Source organism: Corvus kubaryi, unplaced genomic scaffold (genome assembly GCF_017639235.1).
Source record: "Corvus kubaryi isolate FWS band 111438036 unplaced genomic scaffold, C.kubaryi_AGA036_p1.0 split1-37296, whole genome shotgun sequence".
NCBI classification, from domain to species: Eukaryota; Metazoa; Chordata; class Aves; order Passeriformes; family Corvidae; genus Corvus; species Corvus kubaryi.
This window is the reverse complement of record NW_024582075.1, coordinates 13,833,913-13,861,269: the sequence shown is the minus strand read 5'-3', so window position 1 is coordinate 13,861,269 and position 27,357 is coordinate 13,833,913. Positions and strand designations below refer to the sequence as shown.

The 27,357-nt window shown below is 38.7% G+C and overlaps 1 long non-coding RNA gene across 2 annotated transcripts in view; it reads right to left on the bottom strand.

Annotated features, from left to right (window-relative positions):
* The window catches only part of LOC121657361, a 43,837-nt gene extending 29,862 nt beyond the window's left edge, over positions 1 to 13,975 (bottom strand). The window contains exons 1-2 of one of the 2 annotated variants that reach the window (XR_006013582.1): positions 12,866 to 13,975; positions 12,135 to 12,230 (exon numbers count right to left, since the gene is read on the bottom strand). This is a non-coding gene — a long non-coding RNA (uncharacterized LOC121657361). The remainder of the gene's footprint in view (positions 1 to 12,134; positions 12,231 to 12,865) is intronic. The other variant, XR_006013581.1, reaches the window with a different exon arrangement.
* Positions 13,976 to 27,357: the final 13,382 nt, after the last annotated feature.

Genomic DNA, 27,357 nt, shown 5'->3' with positions numbered 1-27,357 from the left:
TTAACTTTCTTCACAGTGGCTGGTGTGGGGCTGTGTTTTGGATTTGTGCTGAGCACAAGGTTGATAATTTAGAGACGTTTTTGTTATTGCTGAGCAGGGCTTGCACAGAGTCAAGGCCTTTTCTGCTTTTTGTACTCCCGGAAGTTGAGGATGCTTGGGTGCTTGGGAGGAGAGACAGCTGGGACAGGTGATCTGAGCTGACCACAGGGATATTCCAGACCATGCAACATCGTGCTCAGTGTATAAAATGGGGAAAGAAACACAAAAGGGGGGGGGAACATTTGGAGTGATAGTGTTTGTCTTCCCAATTAACCATTATGCATGATGAAACCCTGCTCTCCTGGAGATGGCTGAACACCTGCCTGCCCATGGGTATCATTGAATTAATTCCTTGTTTTACTTTGTTTCTGTGCACAACTTTTGCTGTGCACAACTGATTGTCTTTATCTCAGTTCATGATTTTTCTACCTTTTGCCCTTCTGATTCTCTCTCCAATCCCACTGGTGGGGGATTGAGCAAGCAGCTGCATAGGGCTGTGGTTAAATATGCCACTACTGTAGGGGCACCAGAACTGGACAGGCTTAATGTTTTACTTCAATTTCATAAATACAGGAACTAAAATGATGCTGCGCATGCATATTTACAATACATAGGTGAAGCACAAACTTATGCCAACACACTGTGAAACTTTCAGAATTGTGTTTTATTACCCTGGCATTCTTTTAGCCAGTGAACAGCATAGTGTACAGGAGCCTTACAGTCTGACAGAATGTATTTCGTTTTTCTTCAGAGATTTTCATCTTTTGTAGATGACTAGACCATATTGTATGAGATTGGCATATCTTACTGCAGTGCAGCTATGGAGTGCCTGCAGTTTTTCTCAGTTGACCACAGTCCCCAAGGTGAAATGACACTGGGGAAATGACAGGCAGTATCAAACCTGGAAAAACTACTTGCTCCATTTAAAGAAATTTCAATAACTTCCAAGAGGTGGGTACTGCCTTATTAACTTGCCCCAGTAGTGACAGGTTCCCAGTCTGATGTCACCCCATTCATTGTAACCCCTGGTGCCCGACCTGTGAGCCAGTTGCTCGCCCATCACATGAGGTGTTTATCCAGCTGTGGGCTGGACATTTTGTCCAGAAGAATCCTGGGGTTCCACAGGCCTGCATCCTTGGCCCTGTGCTCTTCAACATCTTCATTTATAACCTGAATGCAGCACTTGGAGGAATACTAAGTAAGGTTGCCAACACTAAATTGGGTGGAGTTGTTGACTCCCTGGAAGGCAGAGAGACCCTGCAGAGAGACGTTGACAAATTGGAAGGCTGGGCAATCACCAACCATATGGAATTTAACAAGGGAATGTGCTGGATTCTGCACTAAGGATGCGGCAACCCTGGATGTATGGACAGACTGGGAAATAAGGTGCTGGAGAGCAGTGCCATGGCAAGGGACCAGTGGGTCCTGGTCAGAGGCAAGTTGAACATGAATCAGCAGTGCCCTGGCAGCCAGGAGGGCCAGCCCTGTCCTGGGGGACATCAGGCACAGCATTGCCAGCCTGGCAAGGGAGGGGATTGTCCCGCTCTGCTCTGCACTGGGGCAGCCTCACCTCGAGTGCTGGGGCAGTTTGGGGCACTGCAATATGAGAAAGACATTAAACTGTTAGAGAGTGTCCAAAGGAGGCCAGTGAGGATGGTGAAGGGCCTTGAGGGGAAGCTGTAGGAGGAGTGGCTGAAGTCACTTGGTTTGTTCGGCCTGGAGGAGACTGGGGGGAAACTCACTGCAATCTTCAACATCTTCATTAGGGGAAGTGGAGGGACAGGGACCAATCTCTTTACTCTTGTGACCAGTGACAGGTCTTGAGGAAACTGCATGAAACTGAGTCAGGGGAGGTTTAGGCTGGGTGTCAGAGAAAGGCTTTTCATCCATATGGTGGCTGGGCTCCCCAGGACAGTGGCCACAGCACCAGCCTGACAGAGTTCAAGAAGCATTTGGACAATAATCTCGGGCACATGGTCTGACTCTTGGGGTGTCCTACAGTAAGGAGGTGGACTTGATGGACCTGATGGGTCCTTTCCAACCCAGCATATTCTATGATTCTGTGATTCTATACAATTACCAATCCCTTGAAAAATACAACAGAAGATGAAGCTAGATAGGCATCTAGTGGACATATTTATTATATAAGTTGCTCTATATTAGAACTAGAAGATATCTAGGGCAATAAGACGACATAAATAATTGCTCTTTCTAACTTTTCATACTGATATTTACAGCTGTCATGCTTATGTGTACCAAAGTTCTTTGGTTTTGGGTTTTTTTTCCAGGGAGTCTATCAAAAAGAGTTTTATTTTTCTTTCCCAGTAATTTACATTTAGCAAATATGGCTGATGAAATAGTTTTTGTTCCTCATAGCAGAAACACATTTTCTCTGATCAGCTGTAATTCATCTGAATTACCAGTTTCATTGTTTCTGTTTGTTTTTACCTAGGCCATGATTTAGTTGAAGAATGGTTTCAAATACATTTTAGAAGTTCTGCTAATAGCGTTTACAGCCAAATTCATAATGACCTTCAAAAATTTTCTGACATCCAAGAAGGAAAAAATAAGTAAATATTACATGAAAGCTAGTAAAATCTTACTACTTTTAATATGAGGGCATTTCATTTTCAAACACAGAAGAAATATCCCTTTCTAATACCATTTCTTATGACCATAGCTTGAAACAAACCTGAAGGTATTTGAATCTGGCTATATCATTATTTAAGCAGTTTTACCCTTTGGGTAGCACACATACCACTTTGTATTTCTCTCTGCTCTTGTCTCTCTGCAGTAAGACTGAAGAAATTAACCCTGCAAAATAAATGAGGTTTTGTTCTGACCACACAAATGCAAGATCCCAGTGAGCACAATTTTGAGGAATGCTGTTGTCTAATTTCTATTTATCACTGTCACATACACTTATAAAGAGCCAGGGCATAGCATTAGCAGGTCATATGAAAATTTGTCCATGACAAGCATTCTTGATAGCAGAAACCAAGCAAAATCTAAGGGAAGAGTCTAAAAAACATGTAAGGTGCATTTTGGCCAGCGAAAAGATTATTTTGAATATTCATTTTTATTTCCTTTTGGGTAAGAAAATACTTCAAATTCAAACCTTTCATATTTTCCTTCCTTTTTTATTCAGAGCTGCATAGAATGTAATTGTCTTTAGGGAACAGATTTTACCAGGAAGATGTGCAGATGGAAGGAACAAAGGTTCCATGAGGGAAAAAAGTTTATCTACATTTTCTGGCAATTAAAGAGTAGTCTTAGCTGTAAATTTTGATCTATAACTACTTTTACATTATTTCTATTCTTCACTTGAAACAAACCTGATCACCTTTGCTTTCAAATGAGTTTTTCCAGTGCTCCTCTTCACTCCATTGCCATTTAGTTTGCTAACATCTCTTGGACAATAAAATATCTGGAACCAAAATTAACATTGCTGTTCACTAAGATATTCATGACCACATTTAACTGTCCATAATAGATATGATGACTCTGTTGGAGAAAGAGATAAAAAAGAAATCCAGTCCTTTGATTTAACTTAGTTTAAATATGTGTATCACAAGTGTAAACTACTTATTCTGGTCTGCTAGGTATAGTAAGAAAGTGTGGTGGATGTTTGCTCTGCAGTCTTGCAGTTTCATCACAGAACCCTTTATAAGGAATTCTGGTTTTAGGATCCTCAGGGTCACAGATGTTATCTCGCTTAGAGTTTTCAATTCATTACCAAAGTATGCAAAGTTTGTAGAAATGCATGTAAGAGTAATAGTTGGACTCAATGGTCTTGAGGTCTTTTCCAGCTTTAATGATTCTATGTTTCTAGGAACAGTTATTCTATTCCTCATATTTCTGTATTTCTGTCTTCTGCAATGTTATTTATGCTAGAACCCTAGGCAATAGTGACATATCCTTGCTTTCTGGTTTGGACCCATTTATATAGATTTCAGTTTGGTGAAATAGGAGAGCTAATGTTAACATTAATCACTGTTTTTCAGCTGTCTTGGAGCTCTATTTACTAGATATTTTCTAGGCAAAGTGGAAAGTTTCTGCATGATCAATAAACATTTAAGCAATGGTAGTTTATATTCCTTTCTTTTGTTTTTCTCCCAACAGTTCATTTAACATCTGAAGGTGATCTGTTGTAGGATATCCTGATTAATAGTATTTCTGTTCTGTTGGAAATCTGGAGCTCAGCATGAAATAAATTGCTTACAAAATTAAGACAATGAGATATAACTTCCTTCAGAGTTGATTTTATTTGGAGCAGCCAAACTCCTCTTTGCCTGTTTTTTTTTTTTAAAGGACATAGTAGATAGATAGGTAGGTAGGTAGGTAGGTTAGATAGATAGATAGATAGATAGATAGATAGATAGATAGATAGACAAATAGACCAGAGTACATAATATATTTCTTACACACAGTTGTATATATATATGATTATATGCATACAATGGGACTGTACCCCTATGCCCCCTGATGCCTTGGCTGCCAATTACATTCCTCAGGAAAACTGCCAGTATGAAACAATACAGAAGGAACACATTATGATAAATTTCCTCCAAAGCCAGTGCTGAAAGAAGCTGAAAGGGATTTAGCACAGATACTGATGCTGTCAATTTGTTAAAGGTTTGAATTTCTGGTTCATTTGAAAATTGAACTCTGAGCACTAGGGATTTTTAAGGTATCTTTCCAGTGATACGAGGTTCAGTGGTCCACATCTGTAGACACAAACAGTTGTATTTTCCTTTACATTCCTTTTTTCCTTTCTGCCATTTACCTTATCTCTATGAATTTCAACATTATGGTTGAGATGGCAGCTAATCCAAAATTAGTTTGCTCATGGAAGTGGAAGAAGTCTTTGCTTCTCTATTCATACTTGCCCAGAAGCCTATCTTTGTTTGACTTCAGCACATGTCAATGTTTTTGATCTGACTGGGAGATGGGACTCCACAGATCAAACTATGGGACACTGTATGGTGATGTTGTCTAATCTTCCATTCTTTTTCTGTTACTCTCTGGGGAATCTGTTGCCTTATAAATTATGGCCAAGAGTGAGTATTTCCTAAATGGATCCCTCATGAATTATTTAATTTTTCTAAATATGATCTAAGTTTTAAAATGTAATGATATTAAAGTGGGGTTTTTCCTAGTCCAGTAGGATTAGTTCTTTTCACATGAAACAATGTGTGGCAATCTCCACCAGCTATTAGATGTACAGTGCTTTATATGTCATCTTTGCAGAAAAACGGTCCTATAATTGTGCAATATGCCTTCACAGATCAGCAACAATTCTTTACTCAAAAATTATGGCATTTCAGCTTGGGGCCAAAAATTCCCAAGTCCTTTGTCTATGAAACCACAAATATCATTTTTGGAACCATTGAAAATGCTACTTCACTAGTTATTAAAAAATGTCATCTTAATTTATGATATTACAATAAACTTAAAGAAACCAAGTTTAAGTGTGAAGGGAAGACTTGCTGCACACAATACTTCAATTCTGGTAAGAAAATATCTGTAAATGCACATAAGAAAATCTTATAGATCTAGCAGGAGAAAAGTACAGACTGTGTGACCTAGCAGTTTATCTGCATCTGTAATAATTTAGCTAGTGTCTTGATAATGTTGTTTAGCATACCCTGAAGTGTTATATTTAAATATCTCATTAAAAAAAGACATGTCTTTCACCCCCCTTTAAATGGACTTTCTGAGTCCTCAATTTTGAAAAAAATACCTTCCAAAAATTTTTTGTGCCCAACCCTGAAATTAAGTTTAGTTCCAGTGTCCTAAAATGCAATGAAATCAGATTTCCTTATATGAACAGGGTATATATAAGATGTCAAGATTGTGCTTTTTCAAATGCATGTGTATGTTTAGTCCATGATTATGCATCTAGAGATTCCTATTGACTCTACTAAGAAGTTTTTTTATATATTTGGATATGCATATGAACATATATATATATATATATATGTACATATATATAGCAAGTTATACACTTAATTATTTCCTTTTATTTATGTTTTTGTTTTCATAGAAGATATATAATGAGTAAAGGAGAATTTCTCCTGAAAAGGAGAAAACTTAATTCATATTACAGCCTGAACACATGCTGTTACGTTACTTTCTCGTGCACCTGTCAGTTACTGTTATGCTGGGTTGGTCCTTGTGCACAAACAAGCCCATCAGCTTTTTTAGCTAGAGCATGAAAAGTTCAATGTGAAACTGAGCAACATTCTGAATCTCCCTGATATATAGTTGTGCTGATGTATTCCTGCTGGGAAATGTGCCTTTCAGTGTAGAAACTCCTGTAGTAACTTCAACGGGTATCAATAGCTTTGTTAAAGCAATGTGGCACTGCTGCTGGTTGCACGGAAAGACCCTTGAGACATCCTCTCTTGGACATATCCTAAAACTCCCTGGGAAATTTACACTTAATAGCTCACAAGTTACAAGCAACTATCTTACTTACTAGTTCTCTTTTGGTATGTCTCTCTGATATTTATACCCCTCTACCTAGCTAGTGGCAAGGGCTGATATGTTTTGATTACAAACAAGAGTAAGCCTAAGTCTAGTCAGTGAAAGCAAGCAGCACTGCTTTACTTGTAGCAGGTTGTTCTGTCTAAGCAAGGATACAGCAGCTCAAACTTTGTCTGGCTTACAAGTTATCAGTGATAGATGAGCAAGGAGGTTCTTCTTATCAGTGATAGGATCAAGCAAGAAGGATCTGCTGGTTTTAGTACTGAAGAATGCTGAGACCTACTTGACCGTACTATCAAACCAGTTGTGAGGACATGCAAGAAAGATGCTCCCTGATTGAGCCTGGGTGCAGCAAGGATGTGCAGGCCCTGCTATGGAAATGAGACTCAAAATTTTCAAGCAGCAAAAGCAAAAGAGCTGATAACAGCTTTTTCAGCAGCAAAGAATATTTTGCTGAGTAAACATGACAACACACATTCTAAAAATGTATAAAATAATAAAAATGACAATCACTTTATACTATAAAAGGCCCGTCCCATTTTTACACAGCAAGCACTTCTGGCACACCTTCCAAAGGTGAAAGGATTTAAAGAAATCATTTAATATATTTAAATAAATATATATTGGGGTTGTCATCCTTAATTCTGTGGATAAAATCATATAAAAGTTCAATTAGACCTGTTTAAACTTTAGACATAAACTGTTGAGCCACTTAGCCGTAACTCTGTGGCTAGGACTGGATCTGAGGAGTTGGGAGAGCACAGTGGTTCTTTCTGAACCGTGTGGCTCAATGAAAAGGCTTTGCTGATAAGCTTTGTTTGAAGGTCCCACTCTGCTCACAACAGCCCCGTAACCCCTGACGGGCAGCTCTTGGCAGTGTGGGAGCAGTGCCCAGCCCTGTGAAAAGGGTGGGGACCTTTCCAGCATCAGGCACAGCTAGCATGAGTGATGCCACACCTGTGCCCCCAGGCCAGCCCCCAGCCACACAGGGGACACTACATGCGGTCCAGCTGAGGCTGACCTTCCTGAGTAAGTCAGAGGCTGACTGATGTCAACAACTCTAACAATAACAAGATTCAGATCACCTTTGCAAAGGGAAAACCTAGGGTCAACAGATTCCCCAAAGTAAATGCTGCAACCTAAAACTTTCTTCTAGCAGCATTAAGAAGCTCTTGAATTTTCTATCAGACAGTATTGAAGCTTTATGACAAGCAGTCCCAAGACACAATGAATGTCCAGAATTATCTCAGCATTTTTTTAACACCATGCTTATCTAGAAGACTGAATGAAGAATAGTTTTTCATTTGGATGCTCACAATGAGTTCATCATTAGAACTTAATTTGTTACTGAAAGTAATGGAAATTTTGAATCTGCACATCTACAGTGGAACAAACCCCTGTGTTGACCCAAATACCAAGACCTGCATCCATTTGGTTCTAAATCCCATAATTTTTGAAGTTAAATTTTCAACAGATAAAGCCTCAGACTCATGTAAGGTCATGATCAGTCTTTTAGAGCTGTTAAACCTAGTTTTCTGTCAAGTTACAAAAAAAAGTTTCTTCTTCTCAGTGCTGAATGCAGGCTGATCTATGATGCCTTTGGTGATGTCACTCTCTCTTCCAGATCCAGTTTTCATGGAATAGTGACATGGAGAAGGCACTGAGGTACTTAGGGGGACTGTTAGATGTTCTTTGTTTTAGTGTTTGCTTTTTGTTGTCCAGTCTGTCTTTCCTGAGAATTAATACCATATTGTTTTTGCCTTACCACTGGCTATATGGCAACATAACCACACATTAATATAGGGCTTAAGAGCAGTAATAATTTACAATTTACAACCCAGAGATTAGTGCTGAGTCCTCCTCAATGACATTCCATTTACCTGAGGGTCAGCTTTACTGTGCCTGAGCATTAGCAGGACAGATTTCTTAAATCCAACACTTTTCATTAGGGGTGGAGTTGATCTCACTCAACTTTAGCCGTATAAAAGGACATTGACTACCTGGATAGATTCCCAGTTTAGTCATCAGCAAACGTCATATTCGGTATCCTAGTCATCCCAGCCTGAGGTAGATCAGTCACAGGAAGTGCCAATCTCAGTGATTATCTCCAAAAAGCAACAAGATCTCAATGTTTGGTATCTCTGAGAGTATCTTGTCATCCTGGAAATGTTCCAGAGCAAAAACCACTGGTCTACAGTGTTTTTGTAGATAAGCTTTTGAGAACAAAGGTCCCATGAACAGAAACTGGTCCCTCAGAAGGCCTGTCTGACAGTTCCTTTTCCTATTGAGCCTATCCTTAAAGTAACTCATGATAGCTTAAGTAACATTCAAATTCCTGTATTTCTGCAGTTAAAATCACCTAAATACATGGGCTGTAATTTTTTTCCACTGGATTTGGGATGAGTGTGAAATAAATTTTGCCCAGATCTGATTTCATTTCCATAACAAGACTGCTTGTCTGGTGTAAAGGAATAAAATAAATTGATGAAGATTCAAGGAAAGGCAAAGATTTAATATCCTATTCACAGCATAAGGCAGAACAGCACCAGCTGATTTATAAAATTCTCTTTACAGGCTGAGTGAGAGATCTGCTTTTCTATCAGTGTACAGAAGACCTGTATTAACATAAAAGTATAAAAATATTCAGCATGATGTAATAGAATTTTAAAATAATATTCCATTTTTATAAAATTTTATGTAAATTATTACATTATATATTTTATATAATATATAAATATATTTTACAGAAAAGCAAAAGGAAAAGTAAACAAATACCCTGATGAGTTTTCAGCTGCAGACAAAGAAAAAATTTTGACAATTAAAATCTTGCACATGGACTTTTGAATACAAGATGCAAAGCAATAGGTTAAAGTTGTAAGCAGCTGCTAGTCTTAGTATATGCAGAGAGAAGGCCTTTTGAATGACTCAGTAGAAAGATCAATGATTTGCTTATCTAGGCTTATGCTCTCAAAATATTGGCTATGGACACATATAATCCAGACAAACTTCACTACTGAACTCCTTGAGCTATGGAAAAATTCAGTATTTTAAGTCAGTGTCTTCTAATACCAAAACACATGAAAAAAATTATGGAAAATAACTAGAAAAACAGTTACTCATAGATCAAGACTTGAATGTGTTTGTTTACACTTAAGTGCTTGAATAGTTGAATTTACTACACATGAGTATGTTTTCATCACTGTCTTATAAAAACATACACTAGAAACAATGGGAAGCCATAATCATGGTGGAATTTATGATGCTGGTGTTTTCAGATGAGGTTTGTTGAGCACTGAGATGCCTTGCCAACAGCATCAGAAGCAAACACACAAAAAAAGTGCTAATAACACCTATCAATGTTTCCCAACATTCAGATTTACTTAGGAAGTTTTAGTGAGCTAACAGCTTCTTAGTATTAAGTGTTGAAGGCTTTTGCTATTGGAACTGCTTTAGAAAATAAATGCTGACTATGAGATCAGTAAACAGGAGATCGTTGCATCTTTTGCTTTGGTTGTGACAACCAGCATTGTATAGACCAAGCTATTGGAAAAGCAAATCCATGGGATATGCCATAAACCAACTGTAACATCCATCATTTCTGATAAAAACTAATTTTCTCCTAATCAGCCCAATTTTTAATCTAACTGGAATGTCCTCTCTTCTGTCCTACCAACCCCTTTGCAAACCATTCTCTGTTAAAACTGATCCATTGTCTGCTGTCATTTGTATGTGTTTTTCTTTACATATTATCAGGATTTACTTAAAAAATTTAAACCTATAATTTTTTTGAAAGGAATATAAATTTTTTATTCAGAAGTATTCCCTCCTATTAACCATGTTTCTACAACAAATTTAGTTTTATTTACTGGTGTCTGGAATAATGTCAATGACTCATAAATTGTTATCTAGGATACTATCTGAGTAATTATCTTTCAGGAAAATCTGGTTGTCTTCTTTTCATATTTGTGTATTTTTGTACTTACAATATGTATGAGGATGCCAAACTGAAAGGCGCAGCGGGGAGGTAATAAAATTCACCCTGACAGCCCTGTCAGACAGAGGGACATTCCAGTAACTCCTTAATCTCCACTGTCATACATCAGAAAACATTTTTAGGAATCAAGACCTGAAAATTCATAATATGTAACTCTAAGGTGGTGAGAAACTGAATGATGGTACTCTTCAACAATGATCTCATAACTCTTACTGTAATCCATTGACTAGGTGGAAGAGAAGTTATAGCAACAGAATAGTCAAACTCCACAGAAGTAATGGTCAAGCTCGGTTTTCTTCCCTGTACTTTTTTGAGGTATGTCATTTGAGAACTAGGTCACTTTCCAGGCCATGTTTTTGAAAGAGTTCACCAACAGTCTCTAGAATTAGATCTGCAGGTTTTTTGGCCTTAAAATAAAACTGCCCTGAGACATTCTTTGTATCTAAAGCAAACTCTAGGTTGATGAAGTGGGATGGTCATTTTACTGGCTAAGAGAGTATTCAGCGTGCTTTGTCAGTGAGTGAGGAAGGCATGAAACAAGTTTTTCTTGAGGGTATCGCCCACATATTTTCTTAGCACCAGTACTCAGGTTCTCGTTACTTCAACCTTCTGAATTAATTATAGCATTATCAGGGTGTAATCAATCTTTTCCCTCCAGAACTGCCTGCTGAATGTCTTCCCTCCCTTCAGAACATTAATGTGCCAGCACTGTAGTACTGAGAATGAGGAACGTGCACCGAAGAGAAGTTATCACACAGAAAGGCTCACAAGAGCAAACAGAGAACCAGACGCTTCATTTTGCTTCTTAAAATGTACTGTATAAAAATTATAAAAGCCACTGGAGGATAGTTCTTGATAGTTCTCCAGAAGATAAGAGAAGAATCACACAGTAATATGCAGTTGAGGACTGCCACGCTCTCAATAAGGCCACTAACAATAAATGGATTTCTGACTCTTTTTAAACACATTTTTATACGTAATATTCTTGTTTTATAGAGAAGTAAACAACAGTGAGATACCTGCTCACAAACCTAAGGTTCAGTAATGTCCAAAGTGTGGGTGGGTGTACCTGTGGTTCTGCCTATGTCCCCATCGGCATAAACAGACTCACCAACACTATCACTGATGCATTCCTGATGTCATCATGACATTAATTAAGCCTCTAGAATGGAAATGGAATTAAAACTCTACACTTTTTCTTCTAGGCCTCAGACAGGTCTCAAAAAAGTTCAGAACTTTCTCAAACTCTAAGATTTTCTCGTGTCCTCATCTGCAGCAACAGACTTAGAAGTCACCTCTGCAGTAGGATGTAGAGTCAATGGAACTTCTGTGGAAGATGCACATATTGAAATAGTTGTACTAACTCCTATGCTTGCAATAAACAACTGAAAAAGGAGAAAGCTATTAACATATAGCAGTATAATATTCACTGGTTGTCCACAGTAAACATGGGGCAAAGCCTTCACCTTTAAAAGGCAATCGCTTTGTTTATTCACACTGGGGACTTGGACCCAAGTTCTGCAATGAGTTATACTAGTGTAAATTTAAAGTAAGCTCCATATGAGTGCAGTTAATAAAAATTCACAAAAATGAAACTGGAGGTGAAACTTACCTGGCCAAACAGCTTTGTTTAGCCTCTTTAGAGTTCTGGCTGTCTCCCCAGATCTTTCACTAGATGTGATCTGACTGGAAAAATCACATGAAAATGCTGTGAAGGATATAAATAAAGAATGTGAAAGAGATGATTTCTTAAATGGTTTTACTTGCCAATACCTTGGAGTTTCATCCAATTTGGAATAAAGCCTAATATCTTGAAGTTTGGCTTCCAATGTCAAAATATGTTCTTCCGCAAATGTCAAAATATGTTCTTCTGCAAATACTTCAATTCATCATAGTGACTTCCATGTAAAACCATAAACTGTACTTTTTTGTGTTGTTGTAAGATCAACTCTACTGAAGCAATAGACTTTTTAACCTAGAAATTTGATTTCAGCTCACGAAAAAGAATTGCTAGGGAAAGCACCTCATCTGCCTAGAGAGTATGGCAAGTAAAGAAAGTAAATTCAGGGCTTACTGTACCTTCTCCTCCCCCCTCCCCATGTTTCTTCAAGAAGGAAACACACAAAGGAATTCTGTATAAAATATAACCATATTATTTCCTCAAAAATGGTCTTAGCTAAGGCTAGTGGCCTTAGCTGCCACTAGAACACTTAGAAAAAATCCTTAGAGTAGTTCTATCTCTCTTTTTGTTGTTTTAAACCAAGATTTTCTCCACTGTATCTTTAAATCCATCAATTCATATCACCAAATACCTTTAGTGACATTAATAGTACAAAGAATTACCTTGAACAAGAGAACGCATCTGTAAAAGCTGACAGCCTCCTTCATGATTGCGCTATCTTCCTTTACAGCAGTGCTCTTCTCCCCCCACCAAACATGGCATCATACTGAGCTGGATCTTGGTTTAGTCTGCTGCCATCCTGCCAGAATACAATAAACATAGTGCTGAAATATCTTACATGTCACTTGTGACTTTTTGTTTTCATTTTGTTTCTACTTTAGGGCAGTGTCCAAGAGCAGCAAGATGCTTTTGAAAGAGGAATTTCTTACATCATAGCGATGTAAGAAATAAAAGCTATCAAGTATGTAATCGGAATTTTATTGCTGCATTGAGGTAAAGAAAATACTGAATGAGTTGACGTAATTTTGTAAAAGCTGGTTAGTATTTAAATATCGTTTGCTACTTTACCACCTGAAGTACACTGGATAGTTTAAAGACAGCATGTTCTCCAGCCTTAAGCTGTTTGAAATTCAGGGTGTTTTTTTCTCATCGCAGTTTACCATAGGGTGTCCAGAGTTCATCTGTTTTCCTGTAGGAAACAGGAATTAAAATTAAGAACACTCTGGGTACTTTGGAGAATAGAAGTGTAGTTACTCCATGTACAACTCTCTTTACTTGAGATAGGTTATGAACCCTCCCCTACAGATGGTTCTTTAACCTACTTTCCACAATTAACTTGCAGAATCCAGAGACAGAATCACAGAATCATCAAAGTTCAAAAAGATTTTCAAATTTTCTAGTCCAGCTGTCAACCTAGCACCACCATAATCACTCCTAAACCATATCCTCAAGATCTATGCCTCTTGAACATTTTGACAGATTGTGACTCACCACCTCCTTGGGCAACTTATTCCAATGCCTAACCACTCTTTCAGTAAAAAAAATTTCTACTATCTAACCCAGCGCCACTTGAGGCTGTTTTCTATTGTCCTTTCACTGGAAACGTGGCAGAAGAGACTGATCCCCACCTGTTTACAACCTCCTTTCAGGAAGCTGTGGAGAGCAATGTCATTCTGTTGTAGTGAGGGGCCCAGAACTGAACACAGGATTTGAGGTGTGGCCTCACCACTGCCAAGTGCAGCAGGACAATCCCTGCTCTGGTCCTGCTGGCCACATTGTTGCTGACACAGGCCAGGATGCCACTGGCCTTCTTGGCCACCTGGGCACACCCTGGCTCATGTTCAGCTGCTGGCACCAGCACCCCCAGGTCCTTTTCCTGTGGGCAGCTTTGCAGCCCCTCTGCCCCAGCCTGTGGCACTGCCTGGGGTTGTTGTGGCCCAAGGGCAGGACCTGGCACATGGTCTAGTGTAAGTTCATTATCGTTGTCCTCAGCCCACCAATCCAGCCTGTCCAGATCCCTCTGCAGAACCTTCCTGCCCTCCAGCAGATTAACATTTCTGCCCAGCTTTGTGTCTGTGAGTTTACTGAGGGTGCACTCAATCCCCTCATCAAGATCATCAATAAAGATATTCAACTGAACTGGCCGCAGCAGTGAGGAGTGGAACACCACTAGTGACTGGCTGACAGCTGGATGTTGCTAGATTCCCCACTACCCCTTGGAGTAGTGGGGAATCTAGCCAGTTCTTCAGGACTTCTGTCCTCCATAACGAAAAACATGATGTCTGAGATCTCTGGTTAGTTTCATTCACATTCTTGCGATTTTCTCAGAAACATTTACTTCAAAAAGTCATTTAAAACTCATGTTCTAATATCTGCAAAAGAAAATTAAGATGAAATAAGATTGTGACTTGGATTTAACTGACTGTTAGGTTTAAAGAAATTAAATACCTCTCTTCAGAAAATTTCCAGTATCACAACATTGTTGTGATAAGGTTGCGCCCAAGATTAGTGGCAGAAGTCTAAATTCAGTGTTAGCCTGATTTACTAGAGGAATTATTGAATAATAGAGCAAAAAAAATTGGAATGCGAAAATATTCCTTCCCTTTTTTTTCTCCATTTTGGTCTTCAGCCTGGAGTGGTCCACACAATATCCCTTTTTTATCCTTTTTTTTCAAAGACTAAACATATGCAGTAAAAAATATTGAAGAATACTGCTTTCTTCATTGACCCATATGCTGACTAGTACAATCTCATTTATCTCATGTGCTTAGGGAGAAAAGAATTACAATCTCTATTGCATAAAGTAGGATGATTAAGGGATTTGGAAGAAATTGGAACAACCCATACACTTTGGTTTGTTGAATTAGTCGCTGTTTGTAGTTTAGTGCAAACTTTTCCATTCTCATCAGAGTAACTGAACCATAGATGTTCACACTTAGAAATGAATAGAGAAAAAGGAAATACGAAAGAAAAAAATATAAATCACTATTAAACTTAGCTCTCTCTTCGTTCATATCCTTTATCCCATCCCAGTTATGTTAGAAATGTTCCCCTTAATCGTGAACATGCAAAATGAAAACTGTCAGCCTGAAAATACTCATTCTGCATTTCCTGCAGTCTCAGGTTTGTGCTAACAGTAGCCATAGGTCAGTAATATATTCACATCAGCTTCTCTCTTTAGGCACTAACTAATCCCACTGAAACAAGTACAGCTACTTGCATATTTAATGCCTTGTTTGTCAGATTACCTCCAGTGTATGGCAATCATCTTTTATCATGTGCTAACTAAAGGAATATGCACGCCACCTTAACTCTACCTAGATTATAATGTTAGTTTGATGAACTTCAAAAAAAAAATGTATTCTGCTGTGAGCAGAATAAAAAATGCATAGGACCATTAGCAGAGACAATGTATGAAAAGTCTAAATTTAAAAATCTGACTCTTAGTTTGATCTCTGGGTCTAATTATCCCACCCACCACAAACCCAGGAGAAACATCTGGCTTTGTTGTTTAATAAGTCTCCTGACATCTTAGCATTCTAGACATGGAAAAAATGCATTAAAAACATATACAGGTTATTTGAAGTCAGTTCAAGCTAAATTGTGTCTCAATGAGTCGTGTTTGTTTCAGTTTTGAAATACATACATATTCAAATTAAATAGCTACAGGATACATGTATAGCACTTGCCTTGTCTAACTAACTCCAAGCCCGTGGGCTTCCAAAGTTGGCTCTTTTGAGCAAAACTCTCATACATCTGCCCTTTGGAGTTTTGTTTTGGACTCTGGACTTGTCTGAGCTTTGCCTAGTCCTAGAAGTGAGCCTGGAATTTCTTACTTCCTAGATGAAGCAGAGAACATCTCAAAGGTTCTTTGAATGAGGAACTGAAAATTTCACAATTGGCTGAGTCAGTTGGCAAAGGGATTCTGCCCAAACCTGTCAGAGTCCATGCATGCACAGATAACCTGGAACTGTTCAGGTGAGCGCTGACTACTCTGTAAGCTGGTCTCCACTGCAGTGCTCTTCAACCTGCCAGAAGCTCCTGCTTTGAGGAACTGAGATACAGTAATGAGCAAGTTGCAATGTGTTTTGAGTGAAGCTGTACCAACTTGTTCACAGACTGCAGAAGAACAGCTTTTCAGGATTCACATGTCTACTGAACCAGTTCAAGCATGAATACTTAGTGTGTTTTTAAAATAGTGTGTTTTTCATAGAATAGCATGCTATGATGCTATCACATAATGTGTTGGAAACAAGTTTTTTCTATGAGGAAGGCTCTTGCTTATTCACCCCAAAACATGTTACAAAGATAAAATAAAAAATCTCTGTCTAAAAATGACATATCTGAAACACAGGTTTGGGTTAGAATTGCAGTAGTAACCTAGAGGGATAATTCTGAAGACAGGGTTTTTACAACATCGATTCAGCATGACTCAAAAGGTAAAATAGAAGCCAGCCATACAGCAGCAGTTCGTTGGAGTCCATTAGCCTGAATTAAGACAGCAGAGAACACAGACATCTGGGAAGCCCTGGGCCAGGACATCCCAGAAGCTAACCATATACTGTATTCTGAGCTCTAACTGCATGCTGTATTTATATTCTAAAGAATAATGACAGTATATCAATCATAGCCTAGGAATCCCCTCATAGAAACATGGTGCTCTGTAGAGGAAAGGAACTTTCCATTGCCACCTGCATTAAGAAAACACTATGAGAAGCAGTTTCTGAATCACATGATGTTCAGAATCTATTACATGTAGAAACTGCACATGCTGGTTTTTTTGTAACTCTGTTTATACGTAGGAAAATAATTTACTGGAATTTTGAATTAGCAGAACAGGATTACATTTCCAGAAAAGTATTAGTCTTTTCCTTAACTCCTTGCTTGTTAATAAGTCTCATCACTAAGCAATCACCTATAACTAGGATTGAGAAGAGCCTGCAGTAAGTATCAAAGACCTCAAGGATCAACTGGTCCAACTTTTCTTGGCAAAAAACACGGTCCGGATAAGATGGCCCAGCACTTTGTCTGGATGAATCTTAAAAGTGTTCAGTGTTGAGGAATCCACAATTTCCCTAGGGAGATTATTCCAATGGTTGATTGTTCTCACTGTGAAAAAATTTTCTCGTGTGTCTAATGGGAATCACCGTAGAAGTAACTTGTACCCATTGCTCCTCATCTTTTCTATGTGACTCCTTGTAAAAAGGGAATCTCCATCTCCTTTGTGGCCATTCTTTAAATATGGGAACATGGTGATAAGGACTCCCCTAAACTTTCTTTTCTCAAGCTTTCCTTTCTCAAGCTTGAAAGGCTAGATATAGTGTATATCAACACCAGAGCTTAGGTAGCCGTTCATGCTCCTCAGGGCACTCAAAAGCCACGTTGTCCCTTTCCTCCCTCCCTGCCTGCCTCTGCAGTCAGCGGGCTTGTCCACGGTCAAAGACACATCAAGCAGGATGCTCTGCAGAATCCGCAGAAGGGAAACAGACGCTCATGTGCTCCTCAGGCAGCCAGCCAAGGTTCAAGGTTACTTGGGAAGGGACAGTCATTTGTGGGCTGAGGGGCAGAATTTGCTGAAAATGGTTCATCTCGGGTCAGTTAAAGTTTTAGCCTGGTGTAGAACTAAAGATCCCAGGGAAGCAGAGAAGCAGAGTTGTGAGCCAAGCCGCAGTTCACTGTGCAGAAAGTCAAACAGTGAGCTAGTTCGAATTAGATGATGTGAACCCCTTTTAATGACCTGCCCATATGTTGCTGCATAGATCATCTATTATTAAGTAAATATTCTCTCTGGGATTTGAGCTCCAAAACAACACCAGGTAGCTATGAAGGGAAGTCATACAGTCAAAATTTACCAAAGTCAGGTCATATAAGGTAAAACTCATGAACAATTTGCAGTTTAGATAATAGTGGAGTGAAACTCTGTTACTTTTACTATATGTGGAAGAGACATGCTCAAGGAATAAATTTAGAATTAGAAATAACAGGACATAGCTGCTACAGGGTAAGAGTAGTAGAAGAAAAGCACCATCCACGTCTGAAAAGCATGCTCTAGCTCTTTTGGTCTTCACCAGCACTGTAGGGAGGAATCTAAGCACTAACACAGTTCTAGCTGTGTTGTCCAAGGATCTATTTTGCCAGATGCAGGCACAGGATTTTAAAAAGTGTGACCAAAATCATAAGTCCTTTCAAAGGGACCATCTGCAAAGTATAGCTCAATCCACAACTCTGGGACACTTTAAGACAACTGAAAACTCAGGTTAGTGTGAAGGGGTAGCTGAAAGTAATCACTTGAAGGCAACTTGGACTTTTAAACCGTGTATCAGATGACACAAATTAAACGTAATTTACTACCAGCTGACCAAAAAGTGAACTGAGGTTAAACACAAGCCTTCATTTTCATTAAAATTCTTATGAACTCAACAGCACTGCTCTTTCAGTGAGACTCTTCCAATTGAACCTGTACCAGAAGCTGCTGAAGAGATGTGAGCAGTGTATTGTTGTTGTGGCTGCATTTGAATTTGGAAGCCATCATCCTGTGTATTAGAGCTGAGTGCTCATATCTGAGCCTTGTGGAAAGTCCTGGTTCCTTGCAACATTTCTTCATCTTTCTTGGAAAGCTACATACACCAAATACAGACCCAGCATTCCAGGTCAGACACAAATCCCAGTATCTTCTCTGGGATTCACTGTCAGCAGAGCAGGTGCCCCTGAGCACATTGCGTACTGGCCTCCTTTGGCTGGCCACAGAACTGTATCTGAAGTCAAACATCCCCCTACATCCTGGCTGTTGCACAGTAGACATCTAGAAAAATGCTCAAAGGCTGCTCAGGAATGGCTGCAACTTTTTAAAAAAGCTGGATAATTAATCTTGGTAACAAATTGGCAAGAGAAGTTATCTGCCATTTGCCCTGCTATCAGCTGTCATGGAACAGAAACAGGCTCTGAGACAGAGAAAGAAAGCCACCATTTGTTAAACCCCACCTGCCCAAAGTTGATCTTACCCTCCCCAACCCAGCCTGCCTGTCTGCCATGGAAGCTGGTGGAAGGTTGGAAGAAGAGGGACTTTTCCTGTGACGCTGGCAGGAGCAGCAAGTCTAGAGGGTGGTGCAGGTCTTCTGCAGCTTGATGATCCTGCCTGAGCTTGGTTTCTTCTTCTGACAATCTGTCAGAAAAATTTCTGCCAGAAAATTTCTGCCAGTCCTGTCCTGTTCAGACAACTCCTGTCAGCAGGAGTGGGCTCCCACTGAGGTCGAAGGAATATCAGAGACGTGTGATGAACTGAGCACAGCCCCCACATCCTCCTGCTCCACTAGGAAGAAGGAGTTAAACAATTTAGGAGTAAAACTGGGGAAGAAGGGAGAGGTGGAGGAAAAGGAATTTTAAGATTTAGTTTTTATTTCCCATTATCCTGCTCTGATTTGATTGGTAATGAATTCAACTAATTTCCCCCAGTCAAGTATGTTTTGCCTGTGACAGTAAGTGGGAGTGATCTCTCCTTATTCTTATCTTGACCCATAAACCTTTTGTTGTGTCTTCTTTCCCCCACTCATCTGATAAGAGCGACTTTGATGGGCACGTGGCATCTAGTCAAGGTCAACCCCCCATACATCTATTTTCCTGTCCCAGGAGAGCTCCTAAACCCTTCCCACCCCATAACACACAAAATTATCACTGACCCTTCCCCATCCTAAGCAACATGTAGCTACGTGTTCCCCACGTCCCACTTTTTTTCCCCCCAAACTTTCTCCTTTCTTCCCCAGGAACACACTGACTTGCCATCTTTGAAGAATATGTACTGATTGGCAGGTGCTATTGGCAGGATCCAAATACAGATTTTGAGGGCCACTGAAAATTCCAATGCAATTTAGAAGTGCACAAACCAGCTTTAAATGGATTTAAAGTAGCAATACTAACAGTTTTGTGACTACTGACACTGCCACGTTACTGAGTAAAGCTCGTCTTAGGTAGACTTTCTGCAATGTAAAACTATACTGCAGACAAAGCATAACTGCTGTGCAATTTCTCAGACAGCAGTTTCAACTCTCCATCCCCTTTTGCTGTAATTCTGATGGCTAGTCAATTCCTACCTCAAAGGGAAATATTCCTCCAAAGCAATGGTATAATAACAGAGTGCTGATGAAAGAGCAAAAGAATACCTCTATTGCTAACAAAACACCTTCTTCATTCATGTGACTCATGTTCTTATGGCTGGAGGAACAGAAAATGAAAAATCTTCACATATGGGCTGATGGCAGAAGCACATCAGAAGAGAGCCTTTATTTTAGACCCTACACTGAATTCAAGACCCTTTTTAACCTCTTGCTGGTGCTGCCACTAATGGGTGCTGGCATGTCCACCAGTCACACAGATGCCATAGCCAAAAGTTTAAAATAATTTTTTCGTCTTTACTTAAAACCTTCCTCATTGGATAGGTTCCCACACCATCAGTAGGGAGACAGCTACCTGTAGAAGTCTCACAGCATTCTGGAAGATTAAATAGGTGGTCTAACCACTGATAGAGAAGCAAGATTACTCCTCTTACAGCAGCTGAAGAAGAGAGGTTGCCTGTGTTTGCTGTCTTTTTTCATGACAACGGCAACGAAGGCCGGGAAGAGAAGAGGCTGCTGGAGCGTATTTTACCACAGTCTGTTGCTGCTGTATTGCTGGTAACAGTCCTGCTCTACTCACAGAAAAAGGGAGGTTTCTATCAAGCTGGTTTGGGTATTTGCAGTGGACAGGTGTTTGTCTTGCCTCATGCTCAGTGGGGAATGAATGATTCACTTTGACTCAATGTTTTTCCAGTTGTTGAAGAGAGGTGCTGTGTATTTCCCTTCTTTGCCAAAGTGTTTAAGAGTTGTTATGGAACAGTTTGTACCTTGCTTGGAGATTGTGAGATATTAAAGAAGGAGAGAGAGGCTGTAACTTAGTACTTCACAGTGTAGATACACAATGTAGAAATGCTGACACTACACTGGCAATACCCAAAGCAATAAGATAGAAATTTGAAAAATTAAGATCAAAGTCCCAAAGTTCCTATTTCATTATGCCAAAAAGCTGAGGATACTTCATAAACCCCCATTCTGAAGTTTGTCATACATAAAACAGGACACAGAGAGTCTGCTTACAGTTGTAACAGGATAATCCATCCATTTATCCTGTGTATAGCTTCTGAATTTAGCTGACAGTGGCAGAAAATATATAGAATTTTATATTACATTATGTTTCTACTATTCAGGGAGAATTTAACCATGCCTTTGGGCCTATCAAAATTTTCTACTCTTTCTGCAGCCTATGCTGAATACCAGCCCCAATTCTTCTCAAACACACCTCTTCATTCAAAGGTTATGCCACAAGGCTGTGGAAGATTATTGTTTTCAAAAGCAGTCCCTGATGCTCTCACAAAGGGAGATAAAGGTTATAAAGAACCAATATTTGAAAAAAACAAAAAGCTTTTACTTTACCACACAGACTAAACAGTCTGGAAAATACATTACATTTTTACTAAATAACAGGTTTTACTAAGGGGAAATGTATGGTAAAAACAGGGGAAAAATGTTCTCCTGCCATTCTGTTTCTCCCAATAAATCAACATTAGCATTTACAAAGAGAGAAGAGACCACATGCTTATAATTCTGTCTTCATTTGACATGAAAATTAACCCCATTCATTGGAAGATTTTTACCCATTTTCATACAGGTGGCCAGTGTTCACAAGTGTAAATTAAACCCTGAGCCAAGCTTCCCTGGAGAAACGTCTTTAATCTGAAGGGCAGCAGCCACTGTGGGTTCAGTCTGTTTCACCACGGCATTCCAACATTGTCCCCTTGCTGAGCTTCTGATCGTCTTGCATGCATGGCATTAACCCACTCCGAATTGAGGAGCTGCTTTTTTACTCCTCTCCTGTGCAGGATGGGAAGATGTTCTCACAGGGTCGTTGTGGTGTGGTGTTTACATTGTCAGTGCTCTGAACAAAAAGGCTCAGCAGAAGTTGTGCTTCTCTTCCAAATGTATCAAGCGTTTTGGTGAGAAGGACAACTGTACCCTACAGCGCTGTACTCTGTAGACCTCTTGTTAACTACCTCATAAACCCTGATTTTTTGAAAGAATAATTCATGAAGCCACAATGAGCTTGAAAGTATTATGTCTAAGTTCCATGAAACATGTGAAACTTACCATAAACTACAACATTCATTACATTTTGTTCATTACATGAACAAATATTCAGCCTTAGTCTAATTGTCTATTTTTGGAACAGCTGCTACAATGAAGTGTGAAATACAGAGCTAGCAATAGCTCCATATTTAACCATTACATGTTGGCAGTAACACTGTAATTATCTTGTTAAAAAGAACTTGAATTACAGATGTATTAACTTAAATCTCCAATATCAGGTCTTCCCCCAGCAACACTACATCAGCATCAGATACTGGTCACTAATAGCTTCTTTATAATTTGCAAGGCCAGCAATATGTTTTTATTAGCTTGGCAGTGTTACAGGAATTAAATTATAGGATAAATTATCAAATCTGTGACATGCACATTCTGTGTAACAGGAGTGAAATTGCTTAAAGTATAAAAGCCTTCCACAAGCAGGGTCTACTAACAATGCCTTGTTTGTTTTTATAGCTTTCATATGAAATTGCAGATGTATTTCAGTGCTGCTGTGTTGATACGCTGAAAACTGATGCTAAATATCCTGACTATATCCCCCTCACTACCATACAGTTTGCATCCTTCTAAAAAGGAAGAAAATAAGGGGCTACTGTTGTCAATTACAGAAATCAGCGTGCAGATATTAGAAGAGAACCTGATTCAGACTAATGCAGTGGCAATTTTTGAGATTGTCACCTGATGTTTCCCTGTGCAAAACAGGATTGTCCTTTGTACAATAGTGCAACTGAAACACCAGACTGAAACAGCCTTGCCCTTTGTGCAGCCCCCTCACTTCCAGCTGGAGCACATGCTCTTATACTTCATAGCTCTTCACCCACAGAGCAGAGCACTGTGAGGGAAGGCCAGAAGAAACGAGACGCCCCCATGATGCTTTCACCCTTGCAGCATGATATTTGTATTGATTTCAAGTGTTTTTTTCAAATACAGAGCTTTTGGCTGCAGCCCACAGAAAGCTTTGATGTTGTTAATTTGGTTTAGTTTATCTACCCAATTCTACTTTTGCTTTGATTTGACAGTCTGTAGCCTGGCACTTAAATGCTCATTTTTCTGTCAGTGTATTTCAGTTGCATGTTTGTGTTTTATATGTAAATAAATGTTCTCACTACAGTAACTGAGGAGAATTGTTTTTCATCATCTAGACTTTCATACAAAGCAGGGCCTCTAGCAAAGCAGGGTTCTCATTTCCATAGATCTGGAGTAACAGAGTTTTTTATAAATCAGCGAGGGTAATACCACCACAACCCCCAATGTAATGACACACATTACATTGGCTAGTGAGGAACTTCTAAACTTGTTAAGAGTAAACTATCATTTCGGGAAACACAGTCTGCTAACCTTGGAAAAAGGATAGGCTGAAGACTAGCTATTTGCTCTGCCTAAAAATATTTTAAAAACTGATTATTTTTTCATTCCTGGCAAGAGGTGTCTTTAAGAATGTTGTGTCTGAGAAAAAGTCAGCAGACCTGAGATGGCTTTTTTTTATCCTTAACCCACATAAAATTGTTGGGTTTTAATGTCAGGAGAATTCTGATTTATTTTCAATGAAAGAGGGAGTTGTGTCTATTAAACCAGTTTGAAATGAAAAATTTACAAGTTCAAAGTCATCAGCAGAAAAAAATAACATATAATAGAACAACAAAAATACAACTCCCTGTTGCTGTAGTGACAAGACAAACAAAAACGAGGCATGGAGAAAAACTTTCAGACTGAGATTTCTTTCTGTCCAAAGTACACTGGAGGTTATTTGGCAGCTGTCTTATCACTGGGGCACTCTGAGTGGGATGGGAGCCTGAGCAGCCACTACTCACCGTGGCCACACAACAAACAAATTGCTGCAGCCAGCAGCCTCAGGTTTGTACAGTCACAGTCAACAGCTGCAGGTAGCTAGGGGACGAAATCTGTGCACAATAGAGAATTAGTTTGAGTTTTGGCATGTAGTAACAAGGAAAAAGGAAGCTAAGATGGAGTCCTGCACCAGTTTGCCTTGCAATCAAAATGGCTCATCTGGTGTAAATATCTTGGGGAAATGAGATTTCCCTATTGTCTCTATTTATTTGATTATTTTTAAAAATATTTTTTAACAATTTAATTATCAGTTTTCATTTTGCCTAGTTTGAAACAAATCCACATTATGATAAAGACAGTGTCTAAGTCAAATTTTCATTCTGTTCCTATCTACCTGACTGATTGCCAGAGAATTCAGTCAATAAATGGACCTTGATGGCTTTTTAAAAATACTAGTCATGTGATCTGTTAGCATTTGTCCAGTAAAATCATACTAAAATTAAATGTTGTCATTTTACTGTGTGCAAACTATTTTAAAATTAGTTTATTTTCATTATTTTATATTTGGTTTTTCACTTTCAGAAGAATTGTCATGGCATGCTTGCCTTACTCTGGGACAGATATCCTTACAGAGCTTTTAAGAACAACTAGGCTTCAGTTACATCTGATATTATTTTAAAGAAACTTTGATTTAAACAGAAAAAAATATGTAAATCATCCTGGCTCAAAAAACAGAACTGGAAGGAACTAGAAAGTTTATGGTAGTGAGAGTGTGTCTAATGAGTAGGATTTGTTTGTTAAACCTTTATCTCTGATTTAATGAACATAAAAAAGTTTAGGATTCATGCATGCTAACAAGGTTCTTCCATTCAGCAAAAAACTCTAATTAAGACATTTCAGGTCTTCACAAATCTTTCCACATATGCTATTCATTTTTTCAAAGAGGCACCTTCTATTATCAGAGTTTAAAAAGAAAAATGTACAGTAAGGTATATTTTGCACAATTAATGTGAAAAAATGCACATAAAATGCTCATGAAATGCAAAGGTATTGAGTAAATAGGTGTATATGTGAACTTTTCCAAAATTACATAATAAAAACCTGAAAGTTGCTCATTCTTCTTTTCTCTCATCTCTGTAATATTGCTGTTCTAATGTTTCATTGTCAATTGCTATTTAAAATAACTGAGGCAACATATCTTCTTAGTAATACAGCCATTGAATTGTCTGTTTCTAAGCAGTAATGCAAAAGAGCACTACTAAGAAATAGCGTTCAAAAATTTAAACCCTCATAAATTTAAATATAATTTTTAGCATGTTCTAAGTTATAGAGACATTTAGTGTCCTGTAATCCTTTCCAAATATTTTTAGGATTCAGGCCAGGCAAACTTAAAAGCATACTTTATCTATCAGACATCTTAAAAAAATTATGGAGAGTTGAAAATGAGCTATAAAAAAAAAATAGGAAAAATTCAAGCATTCTGGTACCTCAGCTCATAGCAGGTTATGGTGCCAAACAGTCCCAACAAAATGAGTGAGGTGGAGTAGTCTAAAGCACTTGTACCAGCTGCAGAAATAAAACAAATGAAAACAAATGAAACAATGGAGAGGGGCATGCCGTTGATCTGGTGGCGGAACACATAGCATGGCAAAAAAACGTCCACCTGCACTCTGTGGATGTGTGCAGCTGGTCAGGGGCTAGCAGATGCATATCAACAGCCAGCACGTGAAGAGCAGTTTTTCTACTTGCCATTTTGTGGGGACCTTGCCCCACTTAATTGTTTTCCCTTTCTTTTACTTGTGGGCAGATGTAGTGCCCTTCAACCACTTAATCCTTTTGCATCCTTTCTTGACCCATGCATGTGTTTTCTTCTCCAGAGCATAAATTCCCACACTCCATGATCAAAACACTTTCGTCCCTTGAAGCCCCAAGTGTGTTCATTATATTTATACTATATCCCCAACGCTGATCTATTAAAAAGCCTTAAAAGCAGCTGTCCTAAAGTCCTATCTATGCAACAGACCACTGCTCTTTTAAAGTGTTTTCTTTAGTGCTCATTGGAATAGGGAATTCAGAGGTGGGACTCCAAGTATCTTTTGCACTGAGAAAACCATCTATTCTGCGATCTAAGTCAGAGTACACAAACACCCAATGCACAGTTAGCAAGGCCTGTCATAAAAGCACAGTATTAAGCACTATACTTTCTATGGGAGTATTCCTTGTCGATGTTTACAAGTGAAGTTTTCCACCTGGGCAAGAGCAAGTCTTCTTTTCAAATATATACCAGCTTTCTTTAGTAAATCTGAAAAAGTTATTGGACTTCAAACAGAAAGACAAAATAAAAAGAAAAACAAAACAAACTCCTGTGAGAAATTCAAACCAAACATTTATCCCATTTATTCACTAAGCCCATGTACCACTGTTCTTACATCATTATTATTTTTCCAGTCCAATCTATATGTCTGCTCTCCTGTATATCAACAGCATTTTTTCCTGAGCACAACGTATTCTGAAAATGCTTCCCTCTTTACATCAAGCCATATTTATGCTAACAAGAGCTGGTAAATCTTTCTGCAGAGCCTCTCAGCAACTTTCATTGAGTTTAAGTTTCTTATAAAATTGTCAAATCAGAATTAGTCAAAAGTTTCATAGCTATCAAATAAATTTACAAGGGACTGCTATTGCAATATTTTATATAGGAAAAGCTCTTGCATTTGATTAATCCCAGCAGAAATCTAGATTTTCTGTATTAATTTTCATGGAATAACTTTTGGATATGCTCCTAAATCACAAGCATTTTATGTTGTATTTAAATGACACACCAAACTGCATTGCCTGATGCAGATGATCTGTCTAGTTATCTACAGGTATCTAGACATAGATATGTACATATATGTGTATATATATATATATGTATAAAATATACATCTCACCTTAAGAATACTTTCAGGTAATTATCCAAAAGATTTTTGTAATTTAATGGTGCTTAAGTAGACTTGGATCACTAAAATCCAAGTACCTTCATGAATGTATACTCCATGTGAACAAGAAGGCCAGAAGGGAAAGATTCAGTGGAGCAAAACAGCTCAGACCAGTAAAAGATCCAGCCAGTCAAAATTTTAAACACTGTTAAGCAATTGTGACTGTTTTCATAAATAGCTGTATTGAAAAAAAGAAAAAGTTCTTTCTACTCAAAA